The 26,072-nt window shown below is 38.7% G+C and overlaps 1 pseudogene; it reads right to left on the reverse strand.

The window, feature by feature from the left end:
* Positions 1 to 3,202: 3,202 nt before the first annotated feature.
* The window catches only part of LOC139436379 (adenylyl cyclase-associated protein 2 pseudogene), a 28,700-nt pseudogene continuing 5,830 nt past the window's right edge, over positions 3,203 to 26,072 (reverse strand).

Raw genomic sequence — 26,072 nt, forward strand, 5'->3', positions numbered from 1 at the left:
AGGTCAAGAGGACTGACCACTAGATTTAACAACATAGAAGTCACAGGCAATGTCGATGAGTAATTACAAAAGCATGGTAGAGGCAAAAGCCTCATTGGAATAGGTTCAAGGAGGAATGATGGGAGAAAAACTGGAGCGTCTAAGTTTCTCAACTGCTTTGAGGAATTTTGCTGTAAAAAGAAGGGTGGTAGCGAAGGGGGATATAGAGTTATGGAGTTTTCTTTTTTTTATGATAGGAGAAATAACAGCATGTTTATAAAGTGTATTAGTTTCCTGTAGCTGCTGTAACATATTGCCACAAAGTCGATAGCTTAAAACAACAGAAATGTCTTCTCACAGAAATGTATTCTCCCACAACTCTGGAGGATTGATGTCCGACATCCACGTTTCAGCAGGGCCACACTTACTCCAAAGGCTCTTGGGGACAACCCATTACTTGCCTCTTCCAGCTTCTGGTGGCTGCTGACATCCCTTACGTGCGTCCACACCTCTCTAATGTGGTCACGTTGCTTTCTCCTTTTCTGTATGTCTCAAATCCCCTTGTTCTTATTAGGATATTTGTGATTGCATTTAGTGCCAATCTAGAAAGTCCAAGATAATCTTCCCATCTCAAAATGTTTTTTTAAAAATAATTAGAATTTTACTTTGTTTCAGAATAAGTTTATAGTTGAAAAAATATCTTTACTAAACCTACAAAATTATTCACATAGACAAAATTGTAGAGCAAAACCTTGATATATGAGCATTAGGAATTTGAATACAATATGGATATAGCAGGTATTTAAAAAGCAGAAATGATGTAATTGGGCACAATATAGATGCTTGCATTGGGTCTGCAGGCATTATACTATAGTTCATTACATGTGATCCAAGAAGTTGTGGATTTTTCAGCACTATGGATTGAAAAGATCCAAAGGAATATCCTAGTTTCTCTTTGGTTGGAAAAATGCATATACTATCAAGACTACAAAATAGCTGCAGGTAGCCAAACCAACAAACACTTCTTCTAAAACCTAAAGAATTAATACAGCTCTGATTTTTTCATGTTCATTTTTGAGACTGGTTAGCAAGTCTGGTAGGTGGAGAAGAAGAATTTAGTCTATGATAGAACATTAAAGATGACATTGACAAGGCATCTTATATTAACAAGTTCCAAATTGGAAAGCAAAATTGAGCATGATTTTAGAGCAAATTTGAGAGATATTTTGTTGGTATCAAAGAAACAGCTTCCTCCCATCAATCATTTGGCATCAAAATCTCTAGGCATAAAAGTAAGTTTTACAAATGTCATGGAAAAAATTTGATTAGTAATCAAATTTACTTTTGATTTTCAGTACTATGAAGAACATAAGTCTTCCAAGGACTAAGAAGCTAAATGTAGACCCTAATACGGAATTTTCTTATGTTTTTTAAAAAGTGTGGGTTGAAATAGGTATTCATGCTGACATTGTATTCATGCTGATAAAGGTGAACATGTGGTGAGAAATAAGGAAAAATCATACATTTTTCAAGGCACACTGTTTAACTGAAACCAACCAAAATCAGGTCTCTTTGCCTGACACGTTTCATAATGACCAATTCCTGAGACATCAGGGTTTCAAAGAGGAGAAGAGTTTTACTGCGAGCTCATAGCAAGGAGCTCAGATGGCCTAACAGCCTAAAATCTGTCTCCTTGAACTGCAGGAATTCTGATAGTTTTAAAGTGTCTGAAGATGGGCAGGTTTGTACTACTGAGTAATTGGGGTGGGGCTGGCTCATGTTCCCTCGTTAGTAAGCATTAGGGGGCTGTCTAATGATCATAAGACTTTAAAGTTGTAAAAGAGGATGGGGTCAGTCAAACCACTAAAGTTTTACAATCATTATCAGAGATCTAGGCATCTGGACTCTAGTTCTACAAGTTTCAGTAATTTCAGGTATTTACTTTTGGTTCTTCTACAATATACCAGAAAGTAAAAAGTTATCTATATAATGATTCAGTAATCACAATCATTTGTTAATTCTTAATTCTCAGTTACTTTACTACATCATAATGAAGTGATCTAAAAGGTAAAAATGTACATCTTAGATTCTCAAATATTTTTAAATTTTCTACTAGCAATTAAACAGTGTGAAAGCAATTCATGCAAAATTTTTCACCTATCACTTACTGTGGTAATGATATGAGGGGAAAATAATTTCCCCCTTTAAATCTGTAATGCTCACAAGTCATCATGTGGGATTAAAATCATATGCAAAGGCAAGTCATGAAGAAACATTAAATACTTCCAAATACCCACTAAAGCATGTCAGAAATGACACTGTTTCTATAGCAAAGCATTACTGGAGACCTAAACCAAAGCAATATAGGTGCTACAGCAACTTCAAGGTCTTTGTGACAGTCTGAAATTCTTTTATGAATGCCAAAAAGAAAAAGATTATGTTCTTGCACTAATTGATTCCTGTGGGTGTGGGACTCTTTAATTACAATAATTCATCTGAGGATCCTTTGATTAGATTGCTTGAAAAGATCACTTTAGGATTTTTCATTGGACTAAATCCATGAGGCATGAGCCCACTTGGGTCTCCACCTTTTTGCTGAAAAAAGCAAAATGGAGGCAGAGGAAAAGCAAGCGCCATATTGATCCTGCCATTCGAGAGAGAGGACTACAGGAAAAGAAAGATACTTCGAAGGCTGAGAGAGGTCCCCAAGTTTGGAACCAGCAGAGCACAGAGGCATGTAAAGAGGCCCCCAAAGGGCTGTGCCCATGAAGCACCCCAAGGCTCGGGAGATGAGCCCTTCCATTTGCCTGATAACTCACGGCTAAACTTGGGAAGAAAGCGGAGCAGCAGGAACTGAAAGTGGAGGCCAGAAAAAGACAAGCCCTATACCTAGTTGCTCATGGCTAAGCTCCTGGAGCTGGGGTCTGAGAGATGGTGAGCCTGGAAGGGAAGGCTGAGACCTTGGCAGTGATCGCCCACCCTCTTGCTTCACCACATGGCAGCTGACCTTGGTGAGAAAGCATCTCTAAAGGTACCTTGATTTAGACATTTCATGACCTTGAAATCATAAGCTTTTACCCTAAATAAAAGTTCCCACTATAAAAGCCACTTCATTTTTGGTACTTTGCATCAGCAGCCCTGTGGAAAACTAATATCATCTTTATTGCTGCTTCTTTAAAATTTTTGTTTTATATGGGGGAATTCAGCAGGTCAGAGGAGTTGGTCACCTGGAGGTTAGCCCACAATTTCCAGTAATCAACTTGGATCCATCCCATGATGTTTTGAACTGTTCAGGAATGGGAAATTCTCTATAATCACCATCCTAAGGGATAAGTATTTTCATTTCAGTTGATTTGACAGTTACAATCTTATAGGCTAAGATGTCTTCACTGAGGTATATGTGACATCCTTCTGTCTTATTAATGGAAATTGTTGTCACTTTCCCATTACCTAAATTTGAATGTCCTTGGAATTGATCACTTCCACAATTCCCATCACACTATCAAATATAAGGCCAAACTTCTTAGAGTTGTCAATTGTATTGGAATTTATTTTTCCTTTCAACTGTAGAGTAGTAGATTTGCTGCATTTGAAATTGGAAGCCACTTGTTGCAGCTCAGTGCCTGAAATTACAGAAGCCATTCTTGTCCCCTTGGTACTTCACTCTCTCCATTGCTTTCCTTCCAACTCAAACACAGGAGCCTGTTTCTGTGGCAGATGGGATTTCGGGGAAGTAGAGCCTGGAGAAGGACTTCTGACTGGAGATCAAACCTGTCCTCCTTGAGCAATCAGGATGGGATTTTTGCATGTCTTCTGGTCATCTCTGACAGGCCAGAGCCCTTTTGTAATTGTTTCTACCTGGCTGAATAGAGCAAGTAAAGCTAAATGTGAAAGAAAAGACTCCTCCTTTCTGCTATCATTATCAAAAAGTGGCAGTGATCTTGGGATAGGCAGAGGAAGAGGGGGTGGAGAAGGCCAGGCCCAGGTGAGAGGACAGACAATGAAAGCTGATGCTTCTGGACCTGTTTTGCTCCAGGGAAGGCCTGTGGTGTGATGTTCCTTGATGTATGCTTGAAGTTCAATCCAGATGTTCAAATATGACTTCACGCAATCCACACGGTCTAAGTCACTGTGCTTGTAGTCCTTTAAGGCCCTGTTATAGGTGGTGGCCTAATTCATTTCTTAGACGTAAGGACCAGGCTTGGGGGCCACAGCTATCTACCCAAGAGCAGGGATATTTCATTGGCAGCCATGGGATGATTAAGTATTTGTATTTCCCTAGTTCTTCTCTCTGAAAGTTTGTATTTCCCAAATGTTTTCAAATATTGGTTTCAGAAATGCAGCCACATCTTTCTTTTGAGGTTGTTAAGAATGAGATGACATCATAAGGAAAGCCGACAGGACCTAGAAAGTGCTCTGCACCGTTTTGGCTTAGAGTTAATGGCTTCTACAATTACTCATAAAGACGGATCTCTCAAAATCTTTAACTTAATCAGATCTGCAAAGAATCATTTTGCAAATAAGGTAACAGTCACAGGTTCTGGAGATTAGGATGTGGACATATCTCTGGGAGTTATTATCAGAATCAGATGGCAATTCTCCAACCAAGAGTGTAAAAATGATAAGGCAGGAGAGGGGAAAATTCAACTGAAACAATGCCCTCTAGTGGGCCAGGAGGGATTGGAACTAGTAAAACAGTACAGGGTTAACCTTACCTAGGGGCATGGGCAATTTATCAATAATATCATTAGTAACATAATTTTAGTTAAGTTAGTTCAGAAGAATTTATCTAAATTAAGTGCATGCTTTGGTCTCTCATTGTATTAGTTTTCTATTGTTGCTTTAAAAATTATACAGATTTAGTAGCTTAGAACAGCACACATACATTAATACGATCTCATAACTTATGTCAGTCAGGATTCTGGGCATAGCTAAACTGGTCTCTTTGCTGCAGGGTCTCTCCAAGTTGCAATCCAGGCATCAGCAGAGGCTCACTGGGGAAAGAGCTACTTCCAAGCTCCCTCAAGCTATTGGCAGAATTCGTTTCCTTGAGGCTCTGGTTTCTTGCTGGAGGCTGCCCTTAGCATCGAGAGCTGACCACAGTCTCTTGTCACATGTGCTTCCCCAATGTGGTCACGTACTTTACGGCAACTTGCTTCTTCAAGACCAGTGGGAGGGTCTTTCTAACACACCTGCTAGCAGCACAAGGTCTTATGTACATTGTAACTCCCATTTCTTTGTCATCCAGGGCATAACCACATCACGGGAGTGCCAACCCATCACGTTTGCCATATTCTATTGCCTCAGTGCAAGTCTCAGGCCCTGCCCGCAGTCAGTGGAGGGAATTACACAGGTCATGAACACCAGGGATAGGCCTCATCAGGCGTCTGTCCACCACATTCATGATCAAGGATGAAATGGGGTAAAATACATGTGGTGTTTTGGAGTTATATACCCCACAAAACATGTTCTTAAACTCAATCCATTCCTGTGGGTGTGAACCTATTGTAAGGAGGACCTTTTGATGAGGCGACTTCAGTTAAGGGGTGACCCACCTCAGTCAGGATGGGTCTTGATCCTATTACTGGAGTCCTTTGTAAACAGAGGGAAATTTAGGCAGATTGTAGAAAGCCATGGGAAGCCAGAAGTGGAAGGTCAGAGCAACCTGGAAGAGAAGGGAGAGGCCAGGAGAGGTTGTCCTGTGAGTTACTGTGTGACACTGGAGCCAAGGACCAAAGATCAGCAGCCAGCCCCTGAATGCCAGTCTTCAGGAAAAAAGCATCACCTTGATTTAGACGTTTCCCAACCTCAAAAACATCAGCCAATAAATCCCCTTTGTTTAAACCAAACCATTGCATAATTGCACGGCATTTGCTCGATCAACCAAGAAAACTAAAACAATATGCCAGAGTCATAGATTTAGCTAACTCTGCCATCTCTAGTCATTAAAAGGGAAAGCAGGGAAGTGGACTTGGCCCAGTGGTTAGGGCGTCCGTCTACCACATGGGAGGTCCACGGTTCAAACCCCGGGCCTCCTTGACCCGTGTGGAGCTGGCCCATGTGCAGTGCTGATGCGCACAAGGAGTGCCGTGCCACACAGGGGTGTCCCCCCCGTAGGGGAGCCCCATGCACAAGGAGTGCGCCCCATAAGGAGAGCTACCCAGCGCGAAAGGAAGTACAGCCTGCCCAGGAATGGCGCCGTACACACGAAGAGCTGACACAACAAGATGATGCAGCAAAAAGAAACACAGATTCCCGTGCCGCTGACAACAACAGAAACAGACAAAGAAGAACACGCAGCAAATAGACACAGAGAACAGACAACAGGGGAGTTAGGGGGAGAAGGGGAGAGAAATAAATTTTAAAAAACATATATATATATAAAGGAAAGCGGACAAGGAGAATAATATTACAAGGCAATTTGGGGTAAATGAAGATTCTCAACTTTTACACAATTTGAGCATGGGCTTAGAAAAAAGAAATGAAAGGGAAAAAATGAGGCAGAGCCACTTTAAAATACTTATATGAAAAAATTTAAAATCAGCAAGATTCTCCCTCAAAAATCATATTTGGTACAATTTTCTTATTCTCATCACATGCCCAAGAATTAGTGCTCTAAATAAACTTACTGCATTGAAGTAAGAAAACAATTCTGGTTTTTGTTGCTGCTTATTTTTACTTGGTCAGACTATCTTCTCAAAGCCTGTTTATCTAACTGCAATTGGGGATAATAATGGTTTCCACCCCATAACATTCTTGTGAGAGTTAAATGAGATAATCCATTTTTAATAATTATCAAAATGTCTGGCAGATAGTAAGAACTCTATACATATTGACTATGTTTATTATTATTACCTAATTCAGTCCACGGTAGGAATTCAACACACCCATAAAAACAAGAACATCTGTAAAAATAGGCTAGGCATCCAACTGATCTTTCTGTTGAAGCTGTTGTTTAATAGTTATATTATCTTATAGATACATCCCACCATAAGAATGTCAAATGGCACAAAGCAGAGTAGTTAAGATCCAAGATTCTGAATTTTGCCTGCTTTCAAATTGTTTCACCATTTAAATGCTGTGTAGCCTTGGGGAGTTTCATTTCCCTGTGACTCAGTTCCCTTATCTATAAAATGAGGATAATTGTGGTATTGCCTTACAGGATGTGGTTAAGATTAGATATGATAATTCATGTAAAGCAATTAAACCAGTGCCTGGCACAGATCTGTATTCAGCATACGGTAACCAGAAGCCGCAAATCATATAATGAATGATTACCCAGATCCTTAGGCACATCAGTAAGAAAGTTTTACCTATTTTAATACATGTGGGTATTTCTTCCATGTGTTTCATTAGTTATTTATGATTGTGAGAATATCAGTATTGATATTCCAATTTTGGGACTTTTTTTTTAATGAGTTTAGAGCCTGAAATTTTTTTGTTTTGTTTTTAATTTTGCTAAATAAGAAAAAACAATCACATTTCCTAGATCCAAAATTTGGAAAGGCATAATTGCTACTTAGAGGCCAGTCTTTCCAATTGAATGCATTTGGTTTTCTGAAAACTCATTTATTTTCTTCAAGGATTTGTGTAAACTTTATCTTAAACCAATACTGCCTGCAAGCCAGTGATTACGAAATACAAGGCTACAACAAATTTAATTTTTAGAGACAAACTAAGGATTAATAAGTGGAAATGTAGGGAGAATGTCACATTTCCAGCTGAAAATGGGAAAAACTTGCTCTAGGGCCCTTCGTGGTGATACTGCAAAAAACATGCGCTAATGACTGGGAGGGAAAAAAGGTCCTACGTAAATCATGAGCCTAATTACTCATATTCATTGTCATCATATTTTTTATATTCTTTTGCTTTTGAGAGATATAATCATCTTTGAAAACTTCTTTAAGAATAATCCCAGCATATTCTCAGTCTCTTACCCTTTGCCCCTATATACTTTTCATAACGAGGAGGTTCCCAAACCTGACTTGTGAAGGCTTTAATTCAGAGTTTAGCATTTGAATATATGCAGTTGAGGTGCACTCCAGGAGCTTTAATTTTTCAGTGTGCTTTTGGCAGCTTTAGAAAGTTAATGGGAAGTGAATTATATTTAATTCCATTTAAAGAAGAAGTCATTTTCTTCAAGGATATGTGCTTCCTAAAAAATTTCTAATGATAAGCACTTCAACATCAAGTTTCTTAGAAATACGTATATAAAATGAATTCAATTACATCCCTTCACATTTCAAACTTATGTCGTAAACAAAGGCAGATCCTGCCATAAGCAGTTTCCTTTTAATTCATTTTGTGCATGCCGGGTCAGATTCTCTAATAATTAGAGGGCTTATCTGGGCCAAATAGAGGAAGAAAATTGAAAGACTGGATATTGTTTATGTGAGATGTGAAATGGGTTGAAGCATTAGGTGATACTCTTATCACATAAGGGAGCACAGTATCACACCAAGGCTTTTGAAAATTTTTGGTATGAAAATCAGGGCTTTTGTGAAAATTTGGAAACTTCATTTTACAAAGAAAATCTCATTTTAAGAGTGAAGATTAGAGGTCTTTGCTCTCAAAGCTGAACACACCGTCTTTAACGAGTTCACTATTGACAGTTTTCCATCCAAATTTAAGAGGAAAACGTACAGCAGTGACACGAAGATTAACTTTCTATGAAGGAAAATTGACAGAGGACCATTCAAAATACATTCTCTGAACTCAACCAAGAGTTTGCAATTGGGCTATCTACCGCAAAAGAGGGCTTTTCTTGACAGGAAATTATAGAAACTGAAGGAATGAATTCAGAATAGGAAACCAAGGGCATTTACTTTTCCTTGGTCTTTCTTAGTAATGTATAGATACTAGAAAAGAAATGTAAAATGTCAATTTTCTAAGATCTGAGCCCAGTGAACCAAATATCAAAGGAATGGGTTTCAGTGGAAAAGTGCAAAAGAGAAAAGGGGAAATATTCAAATGCCCCTTATTTTCAATTCACCTTGTAGGCTCTTTCCATAAAGAAGATAGGAAAATATAACAGTGACTTTGTCCTTGCCCCTAAAATTGTTACTGAAAATAGCTGTCTATAATTACTTTGTAGTGTTTTCGTTTTTAGCTTCAAGTCCATAAGTACAGCCTTGAACTCAAGATTAGAGTTTAGCAAAATACTTCCACTTTTAGCTCTGATATGTAAGGAGCTTGGAAGTCATCATCCCCATCCTTAGAACAAAAAAAGTGAGAATAAACTGAAAACCAGTGACTTTCCTTGGACCCATCCGGTCACTGAGATGGCAGGACAAATCACCACCCACTCCAAAATCTGAAAGACAGGTGTCACATCTGTTTGCCTAGAATTGACGTCTCTGTAGCCAAAAACCGGTAGGAACACTAAGTTTAGCAAATTTCTGAAGGCTGAATGTGAACTAGAGTGAAGGTGAGGATCTCTTGAGGACCTCAGTCTTAGCAGAGCCCCACATGTTTGGGGTTTTACCTATAGGAAGCCCACAAGGTTGTCAGATCCAAGAATAGTCCCTGGTGGCTCTGAAAGGGGGAGGGAAAAATAACTATTATGAAATAAATCTAGAGCATTCTCTTGACGAATGTCTAGTTTCCTGAGGAAAAGACTCTAACAGAGCCTTTATCATCAGGTAGCTGAAGGGCAATTACCAAACTTCAATCCTTTCTAGGCTTCCTATCTCACCTAAGAAGGGGGGAAAGAAGGAAAGAAGGGGAAGAAGAAAAGAAGGGAGGCAGAGAAGAAGAAAAGGGAAGGGGAGGGAAAACAATTGTTAAAGTATCATCTTAGGAACATGGGTACAGTAAAAGACAGACTTAACCATAAGATTATACAACCCTTTCCCTTCTCAGACCTTACCACCACACCAACAGGGCTCCAGTGCAGTAACAGAGGACTACTGCAGAAAGAGCTGTGGGAGGCAGTCTCCCTCTGAGGAGGAGTCCTGGGGGAAGCCCAAAGTCAACAAAGGAGACAAAAACAAAAGCAGTAGAGAAATTTGAAACCTCTCACAACAACATTAAACAAACAACATTAAACCCAACTCCTAGCCATGTTAACTTAAATCCTCACACTTTATGGTCCCTAAAAAGAACTACTTATCTCAAGTCCCATTACCCAATACCTCATGTCGGGCTTTGAACAAAAATTTCAAGTCATGCTAAAACGCAAGAAAAACCGCAGTCTGACAAAGCAAACTTCATCTGGGGCATCTGGGACTGGCTGCTGGTGATCTTGGGGCTCCTTGGCTTTTCTGTCACATGGCGATGTCCTCTCCTTTCTCCTCCAGGTTTCATTGACTTCTGGCTTCTTATTTCTCCTGTGACTTTTTCCTTTTTCCTTCTCTATGAGGCCTCCAATGATAACATTAAGACCCATCCTGGGGAAGTGGACTTGGCCCAGTGGTTAGGGCGTCCGTCTACCACATGGGAGGTCCACGGTTCAAACCCCGGGCCTCCTTGACCCGTGTGGAGCTGACCATGTGCAGTGCTGATGCGCGCAAGGAGTGCCCTGCCACACAGGGGTGTCCCCTCGTAGGGGAGCCCCACGCGCAAGGAGTGCGCCCCATAAGGAGAGCCACCCAGCGCGAAAGAAAGTGCAGCCTGCCCAGGAATGGTGCCGCACACACGGAGAGCTGACACAGCAAGATGATGCAACAACAACAACAACGACAAAGAAACACAGATTCCCGTGCGGCTGACAACAACAGAAGTGGACAAAAAGAACACACAGCAAATGGACACAGAGAACTGACAACTGGGGTGGGGGAGGGGGAGAAGGGAAGAGAAATAAATAAAATAAATCTTTAAAAAAAAAAAAGACCCATCCTGATTCAGTGGGCCACCGCTTAACTAAAAATAACCTCTTCAAAGGTTCACCACACACCTACAGGACTAGGGGTTGGGTCCTGAACTTGCCTTTTGTGACAAGTTAATCCCCAACAATGTCCAAAGAGATAAGCACATGGTAATAGTCAAAGGATGCACTCAGGGCTGTTCAAGTCACCATGGGCCCAAATAACAGCCCTTGTCTTCTGTGAGAATCCTAGTAATCGTCTTTGGAAACCTCTGATTTTTTTTTTTTTAAGATTTATTTCTCTCCCCTGCCCCCACTCAGTTGTCTGTTCTCTGTGTCCATTTGCTGTGTGTTCTTCTTTGTCCGCTTCTGTTGTTGTCAGCAGCACAGGAATCTGTGTTTCTTTTTGTTGCGTCATCTTGTTGTGTCAGCTGTCCATGTGTGCGTCAGGGTGCACTTTCTTTTGCACTGGGCGGTTCTCCTTATGGGGCACACTCCTTGCACGTGGGGCTCCCCTATGCGGGGACACCCCTGCGTGGCACGGCACTCCTTGCGCGCATCAGCACTGCACATGGGCCAGCTCCACACGGGTCAAGGAGGCCCGGGGTTTGAACCACGGACCTCCCATGTGGTAGACGGACATCCTATCCATTGGACCAAGTCCATGTCCCATCTCTGATTTTTAATTCAGAAGAAGTACCTGCTGAGGAAACTAGGTGACATTGTGAGAGAAGTCTGTAACTTTTAAGTAAGTTTGTAATTATTTTTATTGTCTTTATTTTGAAGAATCCGGAAATCATATTGCTGGTGTATCTCCATTTAAACTATTTCTGATATTTTTTCAGACCCTTTTAAAGAACTATATACTAAATGAAATTTAGTCTTTTGTTTTATCGTGTTGTTCTTTTGAAAGAAAAATTAAATCAATATTTCCTACCCTGCATTTTGTCATTCGTAACAACAAAGCTCAAGAATTTCTTTGAGCTTAAAAATATCTGCAAAGGTAAAATTCATATTGAATTGGATAAACACAGATAATATTACATGCATTTACCCACTTATAATTCTCCACAGTCCTTAGAGGTATTTAAAACATTTTTTATGTTTGCCTTTCTGTTATTTCATCATTTTGTGTCACTTATTTTTGCCCTGCCTATCTCTGACCAAGATGATTTCAAACTTAATCATTGTCACAAAAATGTATTTTTAAATAATTTAAATACAAAAAGAACGAGTAATTGCACAGATGTATACTCTTATATCCCTCTGGTTCTGAGACTTGGAATGGGCATATATGATCCTAAAATAAGAATTTGTCCCAGAAGCTACTACTTGATAGTGTGGAAAATGTCAGAATAATAATAATAAATGTCGGGAAACGGACTTTAGCCCAGTGGTTAGGGCGTCCGTCTACCACATGGGAGGTCCGCGGTTCAAACCCCGGGCCTCCTTGACCCGTGTGGAGCTGGCCATGCGCAGTGCTGATGCGCGCAAGGAGTGCCGTGCCACACAAGGGTGTCCCCCGCGTGGGGGAGCCCCACACGCAAGGAGTGCGCCCCGTAAGGAGAGCAGCCCAGCGCGAAAGAAAGTGCAGCCTGCCCAGGAATGGCACCGCCCACACTTCCCGTGCCGCTGACGACAACAGAAGCGGACAAAGAAACAAGACATAGCAAAAAGACACAGAAAACAGACAACTGGGGGAGGGGAGGGGAATTAAATAAATTTAAAAAAATAAATAAATCTTTAAAAATAAAAAAAATAATAATAATAATAAATGTAATAAATGTCTTATTAGAGTCACTGTGTCCCTCTTTCCTCTATCCCAGTTCTCTCTCTTTTAAATTGTTACCTACTAATTGGACAGAGTATGGCTGTGGTCAAGCAGTCAAGAGTTGACTTTACTTTTTTTAAGCAAAAGTATACTGAGAACTTTAAAACATAGCACGTTGAACAGTCCCCTGAGGCCCTGAGTGCCTCTTTAAGCATTTCTTTCATGATCTCTATTTTGGAGCAGGAGTAAGTTACTTGGTGTCTCTGGGGCTCGATTACATTGGCTGAATAAAGCAGTCTATGATTCCATTTGATAGTGCGTAGAATATAATATCCTATATCGACCAGGGCCTTTGAAAGCTGGAAGTCCAGATTTTTTCATATTTCTTAGCTAAGAGACAACCCTGATAGAAGAAATGCTTGGGGAGGGGAGGAGCTGCCGAGAAGGGGAGAAAGATTTTGAAAAGGAAACCTTAATTTGCTGCTACGTGAGCCATCCTTTTGTTTTTATGTCGTTGCAAGAGAATACCACCGACTTTACCTAGCCCTGCCAATTTGCTGTTGAAAAAGCAAATCCCATTCTATTCAATGTGCACAACAAACCAAGCCCTTCATTTTCTTAAGTGTTTTTTTTTTCAGTTTCACAGGAATAACTTATCAGGTTTTCTCTCACTGAGTTTAGTATTCCAAGGTTTTCTTTCATTTCCTCCCTGATGTTTTCCAGGGAACCACCCTGCAATGTTATCTTTGGGAGTTAAGCACAAAGCAACAGAGACATACTGAACATATTGATTACCAAGTAAAATGGTTTCCCTGGCAACCATAACCCAATGAAATCCCTCAGATCTGCCTTCCTTTGCACATGATTTTTTTTCTTTAATGATTACAGACATCGCAGATGGCAGAAACAGATAAAAAATACCTGCTCCTAAAGTGTTGCTGCAAAATTAAAGCTGATTCAGGGAGATGGACTTCACATTCTTCTAGGGTAAAATAATATATTTCTCATTTGGCGTATAAGTTTTCAATACCTTTGAAATGAATCCATTCCTTTGTGCATTACAAAATGTGAGTGGGATTATGGTAATGACTTGCCCCAAACTCAGTGACTTAAAATAACACAAATTTTAATATCTTACTGTTTTGGAGCTCACAAGTCTGACATGGGTCTCGCAGGTCTAAACTCAAGATGTTAGCAGGGACGTGTTCCTTTCTGGAGGCTCTAAGGAGAATCATTTTCCTGTCCTTTTTTCAGCTTCTAGGAGCTGCCTGCATTCTTTGGTGCATGACCTCCTTCTTCTCTTTTCAAAGCTAACAATATTACACCCCTCTGATCCTTCCTCCATCATCACATCTCTCTCTGATCTAGCTAGGAAAGACACTTGCTTTTAAGGACCCATGTGATTAGATTGGACCTACACAAATAATCCAGGATAATCTCTCTGTGGTGGTTTGAAGCTGTATGTACCCCAGAAAATCAAGTTCTTAAAGCTAACCCATTCCTGTATTAGAACCCATTGTCAGCAGGACCTTTGGATGCAGTTATTTAGTTAAGGTGTGGCCCGGGGTAAGTCTTAATCCTCTTACAGGAGTCCTTTATAAGAGAATTACACTCAGACAAAGAGAAAGAATGTCATGGAAGCAAGAAGCTGAAAGCAGTAAAACCCAGAAGAGAAGTGAGAGACCAACAAACACCGCATGTGCCTTGCCATGTAGCAGAGAAGCCAAGGATTGCAGGCAGCTGGTCTATAGGAAGAAAGCATCGCCTTGATGATGCCTTGATTTGGACAATTTTCTCAGCCTCAAAAATGTAAGTTAATAAATTCCCATTGTTCATGCCAACCCATCTTATGGTGTTTGCTTTCAACAATAAGCAAAGTAAAACATTCCCCATCTCAAGATCTGTATTCTTAATCACATCTGAAAAATTCCTTTTGCCATGTAAATAGCATAACTACTAGGCCCATGATTAGGCCAAGGATACCTTTTTTTTTTATAATTGAGTTTTATAAAAATTTTTTAAAAGATTTATTTATTTTATTTATTTCTCTCCCCTTTCCCCCACCCCTGCCCCAGTTGTCTGTTCTCTGTGTCTATTTGCTGCGTGTTCTTCTTTGCCCATTTCTGTTGTTCTCAGCAGCACGGGAATCTGTGTTTCTTTTTGTTGTGTCATCTTGCTGTGTCAGCTCTGTGTGTGTGTGGCGCCATTCTTGGGCAGGCTGTACTTTCTTTTGCACTGGTGGCTCTCCTTACAGGGCGCACTCCTTGTGCGTGGGGCTCCCCTATGCGAGGACACCCCTGCACGGCAGGGCACTCCTTGCGCTTATCAGCTCTGAGCATGGGCCAGCTCCACATGGGTCAAGGAGACCCGGGGTTTGAACTGCGGACCTCCTATGTGGTAGACAGATGCCCTAACCACTGGGCTAAGTCTGCTTCCCTAAGGATACCTTTTTGGGACCATTATTCTGCCTACCACAGTGAGTCTTTTTGTTCAGCATACTAAAAAAAAATTTTTTTAAATACACTTCTCAAGGAATTGATGTGCAATGGAGTATGCATTTGAATTGCTTCTTTTAAGTATTGGCAATTATTTCACATTGATCTAAATAAGTCCACAAACTTTTTCTATAAATGTCCAGACACTCTATATATTAGATTTTGCCAGCTATATTTGTCACAACTACTCGATTCTGCCATTTTACTGTGAAAGCTGCCATTGACAAGGTATAAATGAATGAGCTTGAATGAGTTCCAATAAAATTTATGTACAAAAATAGGCAGCAGGCCAGATTTGTTTGTCAGCTATAGTTTGCTGACTCCTAAACCACAGCTATGAAATTCTTAATTCCATAAGTAATATCCAATACTCATGGTCAATACTGAGACTTTTTTTTTTTTTTTTTGGATATAGAACATAGTGAAATTAAAAGTCTACATGTGGCCTCTTTAACAGTAGATCATGAAGAACTGTAGCATTCTTTAACACCATTATACCTTGTGGAGTGCCAGGGAATAAAACTACAAATAGCTAGAGAACAGAGTGTCTGACCTAAAGGAATTTGTAATATACTTCAACAGGTCACATATATTCATTAAAAGATAACATATACAGAAGTGGATGTGGCTCAAGCGGTGGGCTCCCACCTACCATAGGGGAAGTCCCAGGTTTGGTTCTTGTTACCTCCTAAAAGAGAAGATGAGCAAACACAGAGAGCACACAGTGCATGGGCAGAGAGAGCAGACAGCAAGGGCAAACTGTGTGTGTGTGTGTGTGTGTGTGAAATAAATAAATCTTGGGAAAAAAAGGTAACATATATTTGACCCACATGTTTATTTGGACATATATTTAATAATGGTCCCAAGGGAGCATTATTAAAAATTATATAATGGGAGTTCCATTCTGGGCTGAATTTCTTGCAGATAACAATAATAAACTGGACAAAATATAAAAAATAAAAGCTATCTGTAGGTGGTAGAGAGTGACCAAAAGCAAGTAGAAACTGGAGAGCAGGACAGACTTATCCTTGAAAGAAGACAAATGTGCTGGATAAAAACTTATGCTTAAATGGCTCTTTTTTTAAGAGCACAACCTAATCTCAGTGGCATAAGGGAGGAACAACTGAAACAGAAATGTCTTATTGGCTTGAGAATTCAGAGTATGGAATTGACAACTGCTAGAGATAGTAGGGAATGAATAGGAAAATCCCAGAATTATGGAGCCACCAAAGGGGAGCCCTCAAAACAGCACATAAATTTTCTCCATACCGTTGGCCCTGAAGTTTGCATGCACTAGAGACACACCAAGTTTCCAGATGAAAAGCAATAGCTGGAAGGTTGAAAGAACTAAGCATTTTCAGCTGCTGCCTATTCCCAGGGAGATATCATTCGGTGTTTGATTTCAAAACACTGAACCTCCTGCAAGAACAAAAGCAAAAAAAAAAAAAAAATTTATGAGAAGGATAACAAGACCCAAAGTCTCTGTCTACAAAATGAATGTGCCATTAAAACTGTCTAAGACACAATTAAAAATATTAGATATGGAAAGAAATAGGAAAATGGGACCAAGAATTATGAGAAAGGTGGCCCATAGAAATAGACACCAAGATGACACCAATTTTGGGAAAAATAGCCACGGATTTTAAAGCAGTTATATAATATACTCAATTATTTAAAAGAGAACATGGCTTAACTAAATGAATACAAGGGGGAAATCTGCAGAGTAATGGAAACTATAAAAAGAAAATCAAATGGATATGCTGGGAGAGGAAAGCAAAATATAAATTAAAAATATTCACTGGATGGGCTTGCCAGCATGGTACAGATGGCAGAAGAAAGAACCTGTGAGCTTAAAGATAGATCAAGTTGAAAAGGGGTGAAAAAATATTGAAAAATTATAAACAGAGCCTCAGGGTACAATATCAGTTGATGAACATGCTTGTACTTGGCAACTTAGAAAAAGAGGAGGAAGAAAATATGGCAGAACAAAATTTGAAGAAATAATTTCAAATTTAGTGAAACCAACAACAACAAAGAAGCTCTACAAACCATAAGGACAATAAAGAAATGGAGAAAATACCCACCATATTTTAGTTGAAACTGCTGATGCTGGAGAGTAAATATAAAATCTAAAAATCAGCCAGAGAAAGATGACATATTGCATATAAGAAAACAATATTAGGAATTATCACAAAAAACACAGAAAAGGAGGCATAGAGGAACAAAACACATGAGACAAAGATCAAATGAATGGCAAAATTATAGATATCAATTCAAACCTGTCAATAATAACATTGCCTATAAATAGATTAAGCACTCCCAGTGAGAAGCATAAACTACCAACTGAATAAAAATACTGTCTATGAGAGATGCACCTTACATATAAAGACAAAACTAGATTGAAATTTAAAAGATAGAGAAAGATGGAAAGGGAAATGGCAGTAAGCACAAGAAATCCTTGTGGCTAAGTTAATACAGAAAAATTTGGCCTCAACAGAAGGATTATTACCAGAGACTAAGAGAGAAATTTCATGGTGATAAATGGTCCATTCACCAGAAAGACACAATGATCATAGAGTTTGTGCAATAACACAATATAGCAAGCACTGACAGAATTTAATGGAGAAATAAATCCATTTTCATAGCTGGAGATTTTAGTGTCTTCCTCAGTAATTGCTTGAACTACTCAGGGCATCTGAAGACCACTATCAATGAAGATATACAGAGAGCACAGCATCCAGCAACTGCAGAATATACATTTTTTTCAAGTATACATGGAGGGTTAACCAAAATAGATCATAACCTAGGCCATAAAGTAAGTGTCAATGAATTTGAGAGGTTTGAAATTTTACAGATTATTTTTTCTGATCACATAAAATTAAATTAGAAACGAATAATAATAAGATATCTTAAAGTCCTCAGCTACTTGGAAATCAAATAACATAATTCTGAATAATGCATAGGACAAAGAAGAAATCTTAAAGAAAATTAGAAAATAGTGGGAACTAAATACTAATAAAAATAAAATTTGCCTGCTTATAAACCTCCATTTAGGATGTAGAAAGTCACAAAAGAGTGTTACTTTCATGGCAGCAATGAGAAAAATTAGAAAAATCTAAGAAATCGTAATTGTTCAGCCTATTAGAGAGTTGAGGCTGGAACCAAATTAACTGAATGCCTAAGAGCAGCTATACCTTTGCAAAGAGACAGGCTACATGAACTGTTTTATCTTTGGATGAGCACCACGGGTCTTACATGAGTGTAAAGTGATGATTAGCTGCCATTGGAGACAGGTACGAAACCCACCCACAACTCAGAATCCTCTCAGCTACAAGGCAATGCCGTTCTGCTGCTGGGAGAAAGGCAGAAGACCTGCCCATGTACCTGATAACAGTATACTTTTGCACAAGTCAAAAACCATCTGCACTTAGAAAGGGGCAGGAAACATTTCTGCTCCCTGTTCACTGCCATGATACTAGGTAAAGGTTAGATTTCCACAGGGGAAGCAGAAAAAACACTTCCTCCACACTGCAATGACACTAGGCAAAAGCCATCTGCCAGTGGGGAAGGAATAGGAAATTCATTTGTATCCTTGCACATCCACTGATGCAAGGCAGAATTTGGCTTCCATGGGGCTGGGGGAACTAGGTTAGAGGCAGAGGCCAGTTGCCACTGGAAGAAGGCCTGAGAAAGCCCCAGTACTGAAGCTAAAGCATACAGGAATTGTACAAAACTAAAATGGGAGCAGAAAAACACCTGCCCCTCACCCACCCACACCATGAGTGTTCAGCCACAGCAGAGTACCACTGGGGAAGAGGCAAAATACAGAGTGACCCTTTCCTAGAGCCCAGGAATAATGAGGGTAGAATAATAAGGCTGAGAAAATCGCTTTGTCACTCAAGGCGTCATACTCACTCTAGGCCACATAATAAGCACAAGGTCCAGAAGTCCACCAGTGGAGTAAATTGAAGCCTTGGTGTAATAAAGGTAACTATTATAATGGCAAAACCCAAACCCAGCCCTACTATTGCCTAGATTGACTGAGCCTTCCACACTAACAGCCTATAGAAGAAGAGTCATGCACATTTCTAGGTATAAATATTATTTATTTATTAATATCTCAATTTCTAATTTACTTGTAGAGAAAATGTCTGGCAGTCAATGAAAAATTATGAGGCATACAAAAAAAAAGCAAGAATGACCACTCTAAAGAACAAAAGATGGCCCGAATGTTTTTACTCTGAGAGAGCAATTTAAAAATTATATGCTAAAGTTTATAGCGCTTTCAACAAATAAATAGAAAATACAAAAGAGGGACAAAAATAGAAATGAAAACCATGATATCATAGATGAAAATTTCCTTTTACGTGTTTATGATCAGACCAAACACAGTAGAGAAAATAAGCAGTAAACTTCAAGTAAGTCAATAGAAATTACTCACCAAAAACATAAAGCAAAAGAAAAGGAAGAGCAAGAATCCAGTAAACATGGTATCCACATTCATTGTATATCTAATCGGAGTCCCAGAAGAGGGAAGAGAAGGCAGAAGAAATATTTCAAGAGATAACAGCTGCAAATTTTCCAAAATTATCCAACAACAACAAATTAGAGATCCAAGAAATTCAGAGAACCTCAAACAAGGATAAATACAAAGAAAACATATCTAGACACATCAGAGTTTGACTTTTGAAAACAAAATGTACTGAGAATAGTCTTGAAGGGAGCCAAATTTCTGACAAGAAATTTCTTAGCAGAATCTATTGAAGCAGAAAGAAAATGAAACTACATGTTTAAAGTACTGAAAGAAAAAAATTGTTGACCAAACATTCTACATCCAGCAAAAATATATTTTAGAAATTGAAAGCAAAAAAAATTTTTGACATAAGCAAAGCTATTAGAACTATCAAATAAATTTATTGCAAAACTACTATAAAGGTTTGAGTTGATATAAGTACATAGCACTGAATAAAGCAGGTATTTTAGTTTTTAAAACGAATCAAGATTGTGTTTTCACAGTTTGTCAAGTGAGTTCTGTGTTTTAATGTTGTTTGTAAGTCAATATAAGTACAAAGCATTGAATAAAGCATGTATTTTACTTAGTTACCAAAACTAAAAAAATATATTAAAGGAATTTCTTTACACATAAAGCAAATGATAGCAGGTGGAAATCGGATCTGTTAAAATAAATAAAGAGCTCTGAAATGGTTTAAAATGTCAGTAAATATAGTATATATACTTTTCTCATTTTAATTCCTTTAAAAAACAATTCGTGCCTCAAAATAACAATGTAAGGGGGTCTATTATATACATAGAATTTAAAAATGACAATGTTACAAAGGACAATAGGTGGAAGGAAATGAAATTATACTATTGAAAAGTTTTTACAGTGATATAATATGAAGTAATATATTTGTATGATATTTGAAGTCATATAATATTTGAAGGAAAATAACATGAAGTGATATAATATTGCTTGAGGCAGAGAATGATAAGTTAAAGAGGTATGTCATATAATCTAGAGGATTATATATATAAAATTAGGAGTATTGCTAATAATCCAGATGTAGTAGAATAATAATCTCAACCAAAATAAAACAGAAAAGTAATTAAAAGGAAAAAAATTAAGTATGATAGAAAGTAGAAAGATTATAGTTTTTTAAACCAAACCATATTGATAATTACATTATATGTAAATGACCTAAATACTCCAATTGAAAGGAAAAGACTGTCAGATTGGATAAAAAAGCAAGAATTAACAATACGCTATCTACAAGAAACTTTACATATGAAAATACAGATAGGCTAAAAGTAAAATGATGAAAAGATATATAACATGCCAACATTAATCAAAGAAAGCTGGAGTCATTTTATTAGAAACAAAGTAAACTTCAGAACAAAAAATATTATCATGGATAAAGTAGGATTTTTCATAATGATAAATGGGTCAAGGATTAAAAAAAATAAAGTAATTCTAAATGGGCCATGAGAGAAAAATTCCAAATTAAGAAATTCCAAAGTAAGAAATAAGGAATGAAATAGTGGAGATAAAAGTAGAAATCAATAAAATAAAAATGGAAAAATAATGGAGAAAATCAATGAAACTAAAACTGGTTCTCTGGGAAAAAATAAAACAATTAACCAAACTCTAGCCAGAATGATCAGGGGGGGAAAAAGTAGACAGAATTGCCAATATCAGGAATGAAAGAAGAAACAGGAATACTGATCCAAGACACTAACAAGATAAGAAGGTATATTAAGAATACTATAGAAAATAGCATTGAAGACTCTGACTCCATTTTTTGATGTTTGCTGACAGCTTCTAAGTCTCATTCCTCCCTCTTCCATTTCTGTTCCACATCTGGGCAATCTGATAAAAAAAAAGTCCCAGGTGCTCCCTCTTTGGGCCCCAGCAGGAGAGTCAAACCATGCAAGACCATGATCACATGTGAAAATCTTCACACCAGCTCTATTCCCTAACTACCATGAGATCCCCAACCAGTTACCACTTCCTGCTTTCTCCAGCCATTTTGGATCTGCTTAGGGGACCTGCTCTACTCTCTCTAGAAAGTCTCCTTAGAATAGTAAACCTTTCCAAATATGATTTTGGTGTATGTATAGCATCATCACTTGATATCTGAACCAAAGTTTTGGTGGGAGTGAAGTGTCCTCTTTAACATGTCCACAACTCCATTAAATTCAATAACTCTGATAAAATGGACAAATTCCTTGAAAAATGCAAATTATCAGTGCCTTTCTCAGGATGAAATAGATCATCTGAAGAGCCCTCATGAATATCCCTCATGAATATTGACATATGTTTTCACATGAATATAGACATAACCACCATTAACAAATCTTAACAAATCAAACCTGGTAATAAATAATAAATCAAGTGAGATTTATCTCAGGAACATAAGACTGCTTCAGTTTGAAAACCAATCTATGTATCATCCATACCAATCTTTTAAAAAGAGAAACTATATGCTCATTTCAATAATGAAGAGAAGGCATTTGACAAAACTCATCTAGTCATAATAAAAACATAACAAACTGCTTGTAGAAGAAAACATCCTCCAACTGATAAAGGGCAGTTTTAGAAATCCTATATCATACTTAGTGGTAAAATTAATAAAACAATATTATTATAAATTTCATAAATTTATAAATAAATTTAATGAAACATGCAAAGTCATCTGTATTAAAACTATTTATAAAATGTTCTAGAACAGGAAAAACTTTCTTTTAAAAAAAAATCAGAAAATGCGTTGTCTCTGGGAGGGGAAGATTCACCTGGAAGTGGCCCAAAAGACCTTTTTGGGGTAGTGAAATGATTCTTTTGATAGAGGAGAGTGGTACACAGATATATGAAATTTAAAAACTCATAAAAGTGTACACCAAGATTTGTGCATTTCACTATTGTGACAATTTGAAGTTCTTTCATGAATCCTCAAAAGAAAAAGATTATGTTTTTTAACTAACCATTCCTGTGGGTGTGAGACCCTTTTGATTAGATTCAAAAGACTCATGTTGTGTCTCTGCCCTCTTGCTGGGTCTTATATAGATGGAGACACAGAGAGAGACACACACAGGAAACGGAAGTTCTGCCATTTTTAAAAAAAGGATTTATTTTATTTATTTATTCCCCTCCCCTTTGTTGTTTTGCACTTGCTGTCTGCTCTCTGAGTCCATTCTCTCTGTGCTCTCTGTGTCTGTCTTCTCTTCTCATCTTCTCTTTAGGAGGCACCCAGAACCAATCCTGGGACCTCCGATGTGGGAGAGAGGCACTCAATCACTGGAGGCACCTCAGCTCCCTGGTCTGTTGTGACTTTCATTGTCTCTCCTCTGCCTCTTTTTGTTGCACCAGCTCTCCACAGGAGCCAGCTTGCCTTCACCAGGAGGACCCTGGAAATGAAACTGGGACCTCTCATATGATAGATGGGAGCCCAATTGCTTGAGCCACATCCGCTTCCTTCGTTTTAGATCCTGCCATGTGATAGAAGACTCAAGGGTCACTAACAGTCAAAGCTTAAGATGAAGCCGCCAAGAGGCTGGGCTCACAGAGCAAGGCTGAAGAGCTGACTTTAGTGAGAAAGTATCTCTGCTGATGCCTTGATGTGGATTTTTCACAGCCTCAAACCTCTAAGTTTTTACCATAAATAAAATTTCTGTTATAAAAGCCATCCCATTTCTGATACTTTACATTGGCATCCCTGTGGCAAACTAAGACAACTATACATAAATTTAACATGAAAGAAAGCCTGTAAATAAAAATTAAACGCTGGCTAGTAAATCTACTTTCAACAGTCGTGTGGTTATTCTAGTATTCTAGTATATTCTAGTATTGAGAAAATTGAGGAATATTTGAGTATATGGGAGCCAGGTTTCCACTACTTCAGAAGGGAGTTAAAAATATAGAAAGGTGAGGACTAGAATATATCTTCTGTTGTTTTATGCTATAGTGGAACTGAATGTTTCAGTATAAACTCATACTCCTGACTCTCCATATAAAATTTTTACCTTTCCTTCCCAACCTCTCAATATATATACATACACACACATACACACACACACGTATTATATTAAAGATGCACATATATACATACATACATACATATTTCCTAGGTCTGTCTGCTCAGAAGCCCTAAAAATCATTATAATACTAATGTAATGAGCACATCTGGCACTCCCATCTTGATTTCTGAGCACTATTGTCTACTTTCTTAAAGAAGCCAGTCCTTCTCGAGAAAACTCTGATTCCAGGCCTCTGCAAGGAAACTACAAGATGGAATGGCAACAGCTTGTGTCAGAAAGTAAGTGTGATGATCTGTTTTATGTGTCAATCTATCTGGGCTCTAGACCCCAGTTATTCAATCACACACTAGGTGTTGCTGTGAAAGTATTTTGCAGATGCGATTAAAGCCCAAAATCTGTTGACTTTTAGTAAGGGAGATTATCCTGGTTAATTTAGGTGGGTCTCATCCAATCACTTGAAAGGCCTTAAAAGCATAACTAAGGTTTCCCTGAAGAGAAGGAAATCCTGCCCATGGACTGCTCAGTTCAGCTTGCGCTTACTGCTGGCCTCCCTTATAGATTTGGGACTTGTCAGTTGCCAAAATCACGCAAACCAATTCTTTGCAATAAATACCTTTATATATATATATATATATTTATCACCTCCTACTTGTTCTGCTTCTGTGGCAGAACCCTGACTGATACAATAAGGGAGTATAAGATGATGGCAATTCAACAAAAAGATTGAGTAACTAGCTAACTATATTACCCAATACAGGAAAATGTTGGCATCAAAATAAATAATGATCTATAACCCAGTGTGTAAACTAAGAATCTATGTATCTTTACTGACATTAATTAATGGGAAAGTGAGAAACTCTTCCATATAGTAGAATGTCAACTAATGAATATAAAAACAATGGGATAATTAGAAAATCACCAATGGATGCTAAAACCTATTTGGAAAAGTTGATGAGAAACAGGGTATTTTTGTGGTCTCCAAGTACCTCTTTGCAGATTGTTTATTAATTACAGAGAAAAATAGTAACTTCACAGTGGAGGACAATGAACCACATCATCATGATCAAGGATTCAACATTGACATCATCAATATTGTAATAAACCAAACTCATATGGCTCTAATTTGATGCACTCAGAAGGACACAATATCACTTCTGTCATATACCTGCCTAAATATATCACAAGAATCTAATATGAGGAAATAACCAAGCCCAAAATGAGGAACATTCATAAAATAAATGCCTGTTCTCCTTCAAGATGTCAGTGTCCAGAAGGATGAAAGAAGTCTGGGGGACTGTTTTGGATAGAAGGAGACAAAAGCAGCATTATAACAAAGTTCAGTCCTGGATTGTCTACTGTACCAGGATTAAAATTAGCTATAAAGGACATTCTTGGTCTAATTGACAAAATTTGTTTGTGTGTCACATAAGAGTAATCAATGTTAAATTCCCAATTTTGGTAAGTCTGTGGTTTTATAAGAGAATTAAGAGAATATCAGGAAATGGCTGTGGCTCAAGCAATTGGGCTCCCATCTACCACACAGGAGGTCCAGGGTTTGATGCCCAGGGCCTGGGTGAAGGAGAGCTGGCCCGTGTGGTGAGCCAGCCCACGCAGAGTGCCAGCCCACATGCAAGTGCTGCCCGTGCAAGAGTGACACCCAAGCAGGAATGCACAGGTGTGTCAGCTGACACAGAGAGCTGGCACAGCAAGGTGACACAACAAAAAGAGACAGAGAAGAGAGACAATAAGAAGCATAGCAGAACAGGGACCTGAGGTGGCACAAGAGAATCTCCCACTCCAGACAGTCCCAGGATCAGTTCCCAGAGCCACCTAATGAGAATATAAGTAGACACAGAAGAACACACAGTGAATGGACACAGAGAGCAGACAATGGGGGGGGGGGGGTAAATAAATAAATCTTTAAAATTAAAAATAAAGAGAATATCATTGGGGAGCAGATATGCCTCAAGCCTGCCTCCTATGTGGGAGGTCCTGGGTTTGCTTCCTGGTACCTCCTAAAGAAAACAAATGAGGAGCAGACAACAAGCAGCCAATAAGCCAAACCAATGAGCAAGACAAAGAGCAAAAAAGCAAACAAGTAGGGAGCAGATGTGACTCAAGCAGTTGAGCACCTGCCTTCCACATGGGAGGTCCCGGGTTCAGTTCCCAGTGCTGCTTAAAGGAAAAAAAGGAGGGGAGCAGATGTGGTTCAAGCAGTTGCATGCCTGCCTTGCACATGGGAGGTCCTGGGTTCGGTTCCCAGTGCCTCCTAAAGAAGACAAGTTGATGCAATGAGCAGATGCAACAAGCTGATGTAACAAGAAAAATGAAAATTAGCAAATACAATGATCAGACACAATGAGTTGGGAGCGGATATGCCTCAAGCAGTTGGACACTCACCTCCCACATGGGAGGTCCCCGGTTTGGTTCCTGGTGCCTCCTAAAGAAGACAAGCAGACACAGAGAGCAGACTATGAGCAGACAGACAAGG

Source organism: Dasypus novemcinctus, chromosome 14 (assembly GCF_030445035.2).
Source record: "Dasypus novemcinctus isolate mDasNov1 chromosome 14, mDasNov1.1.hap2, whole genome shotgun sequence".
Classification (NCBI taxonomy): Eukaryota; Metazoa; Chordata; class Mammalia; order Cingulata; family Dasypodidae; genus Dasypus; species Dasypus novemcinctus.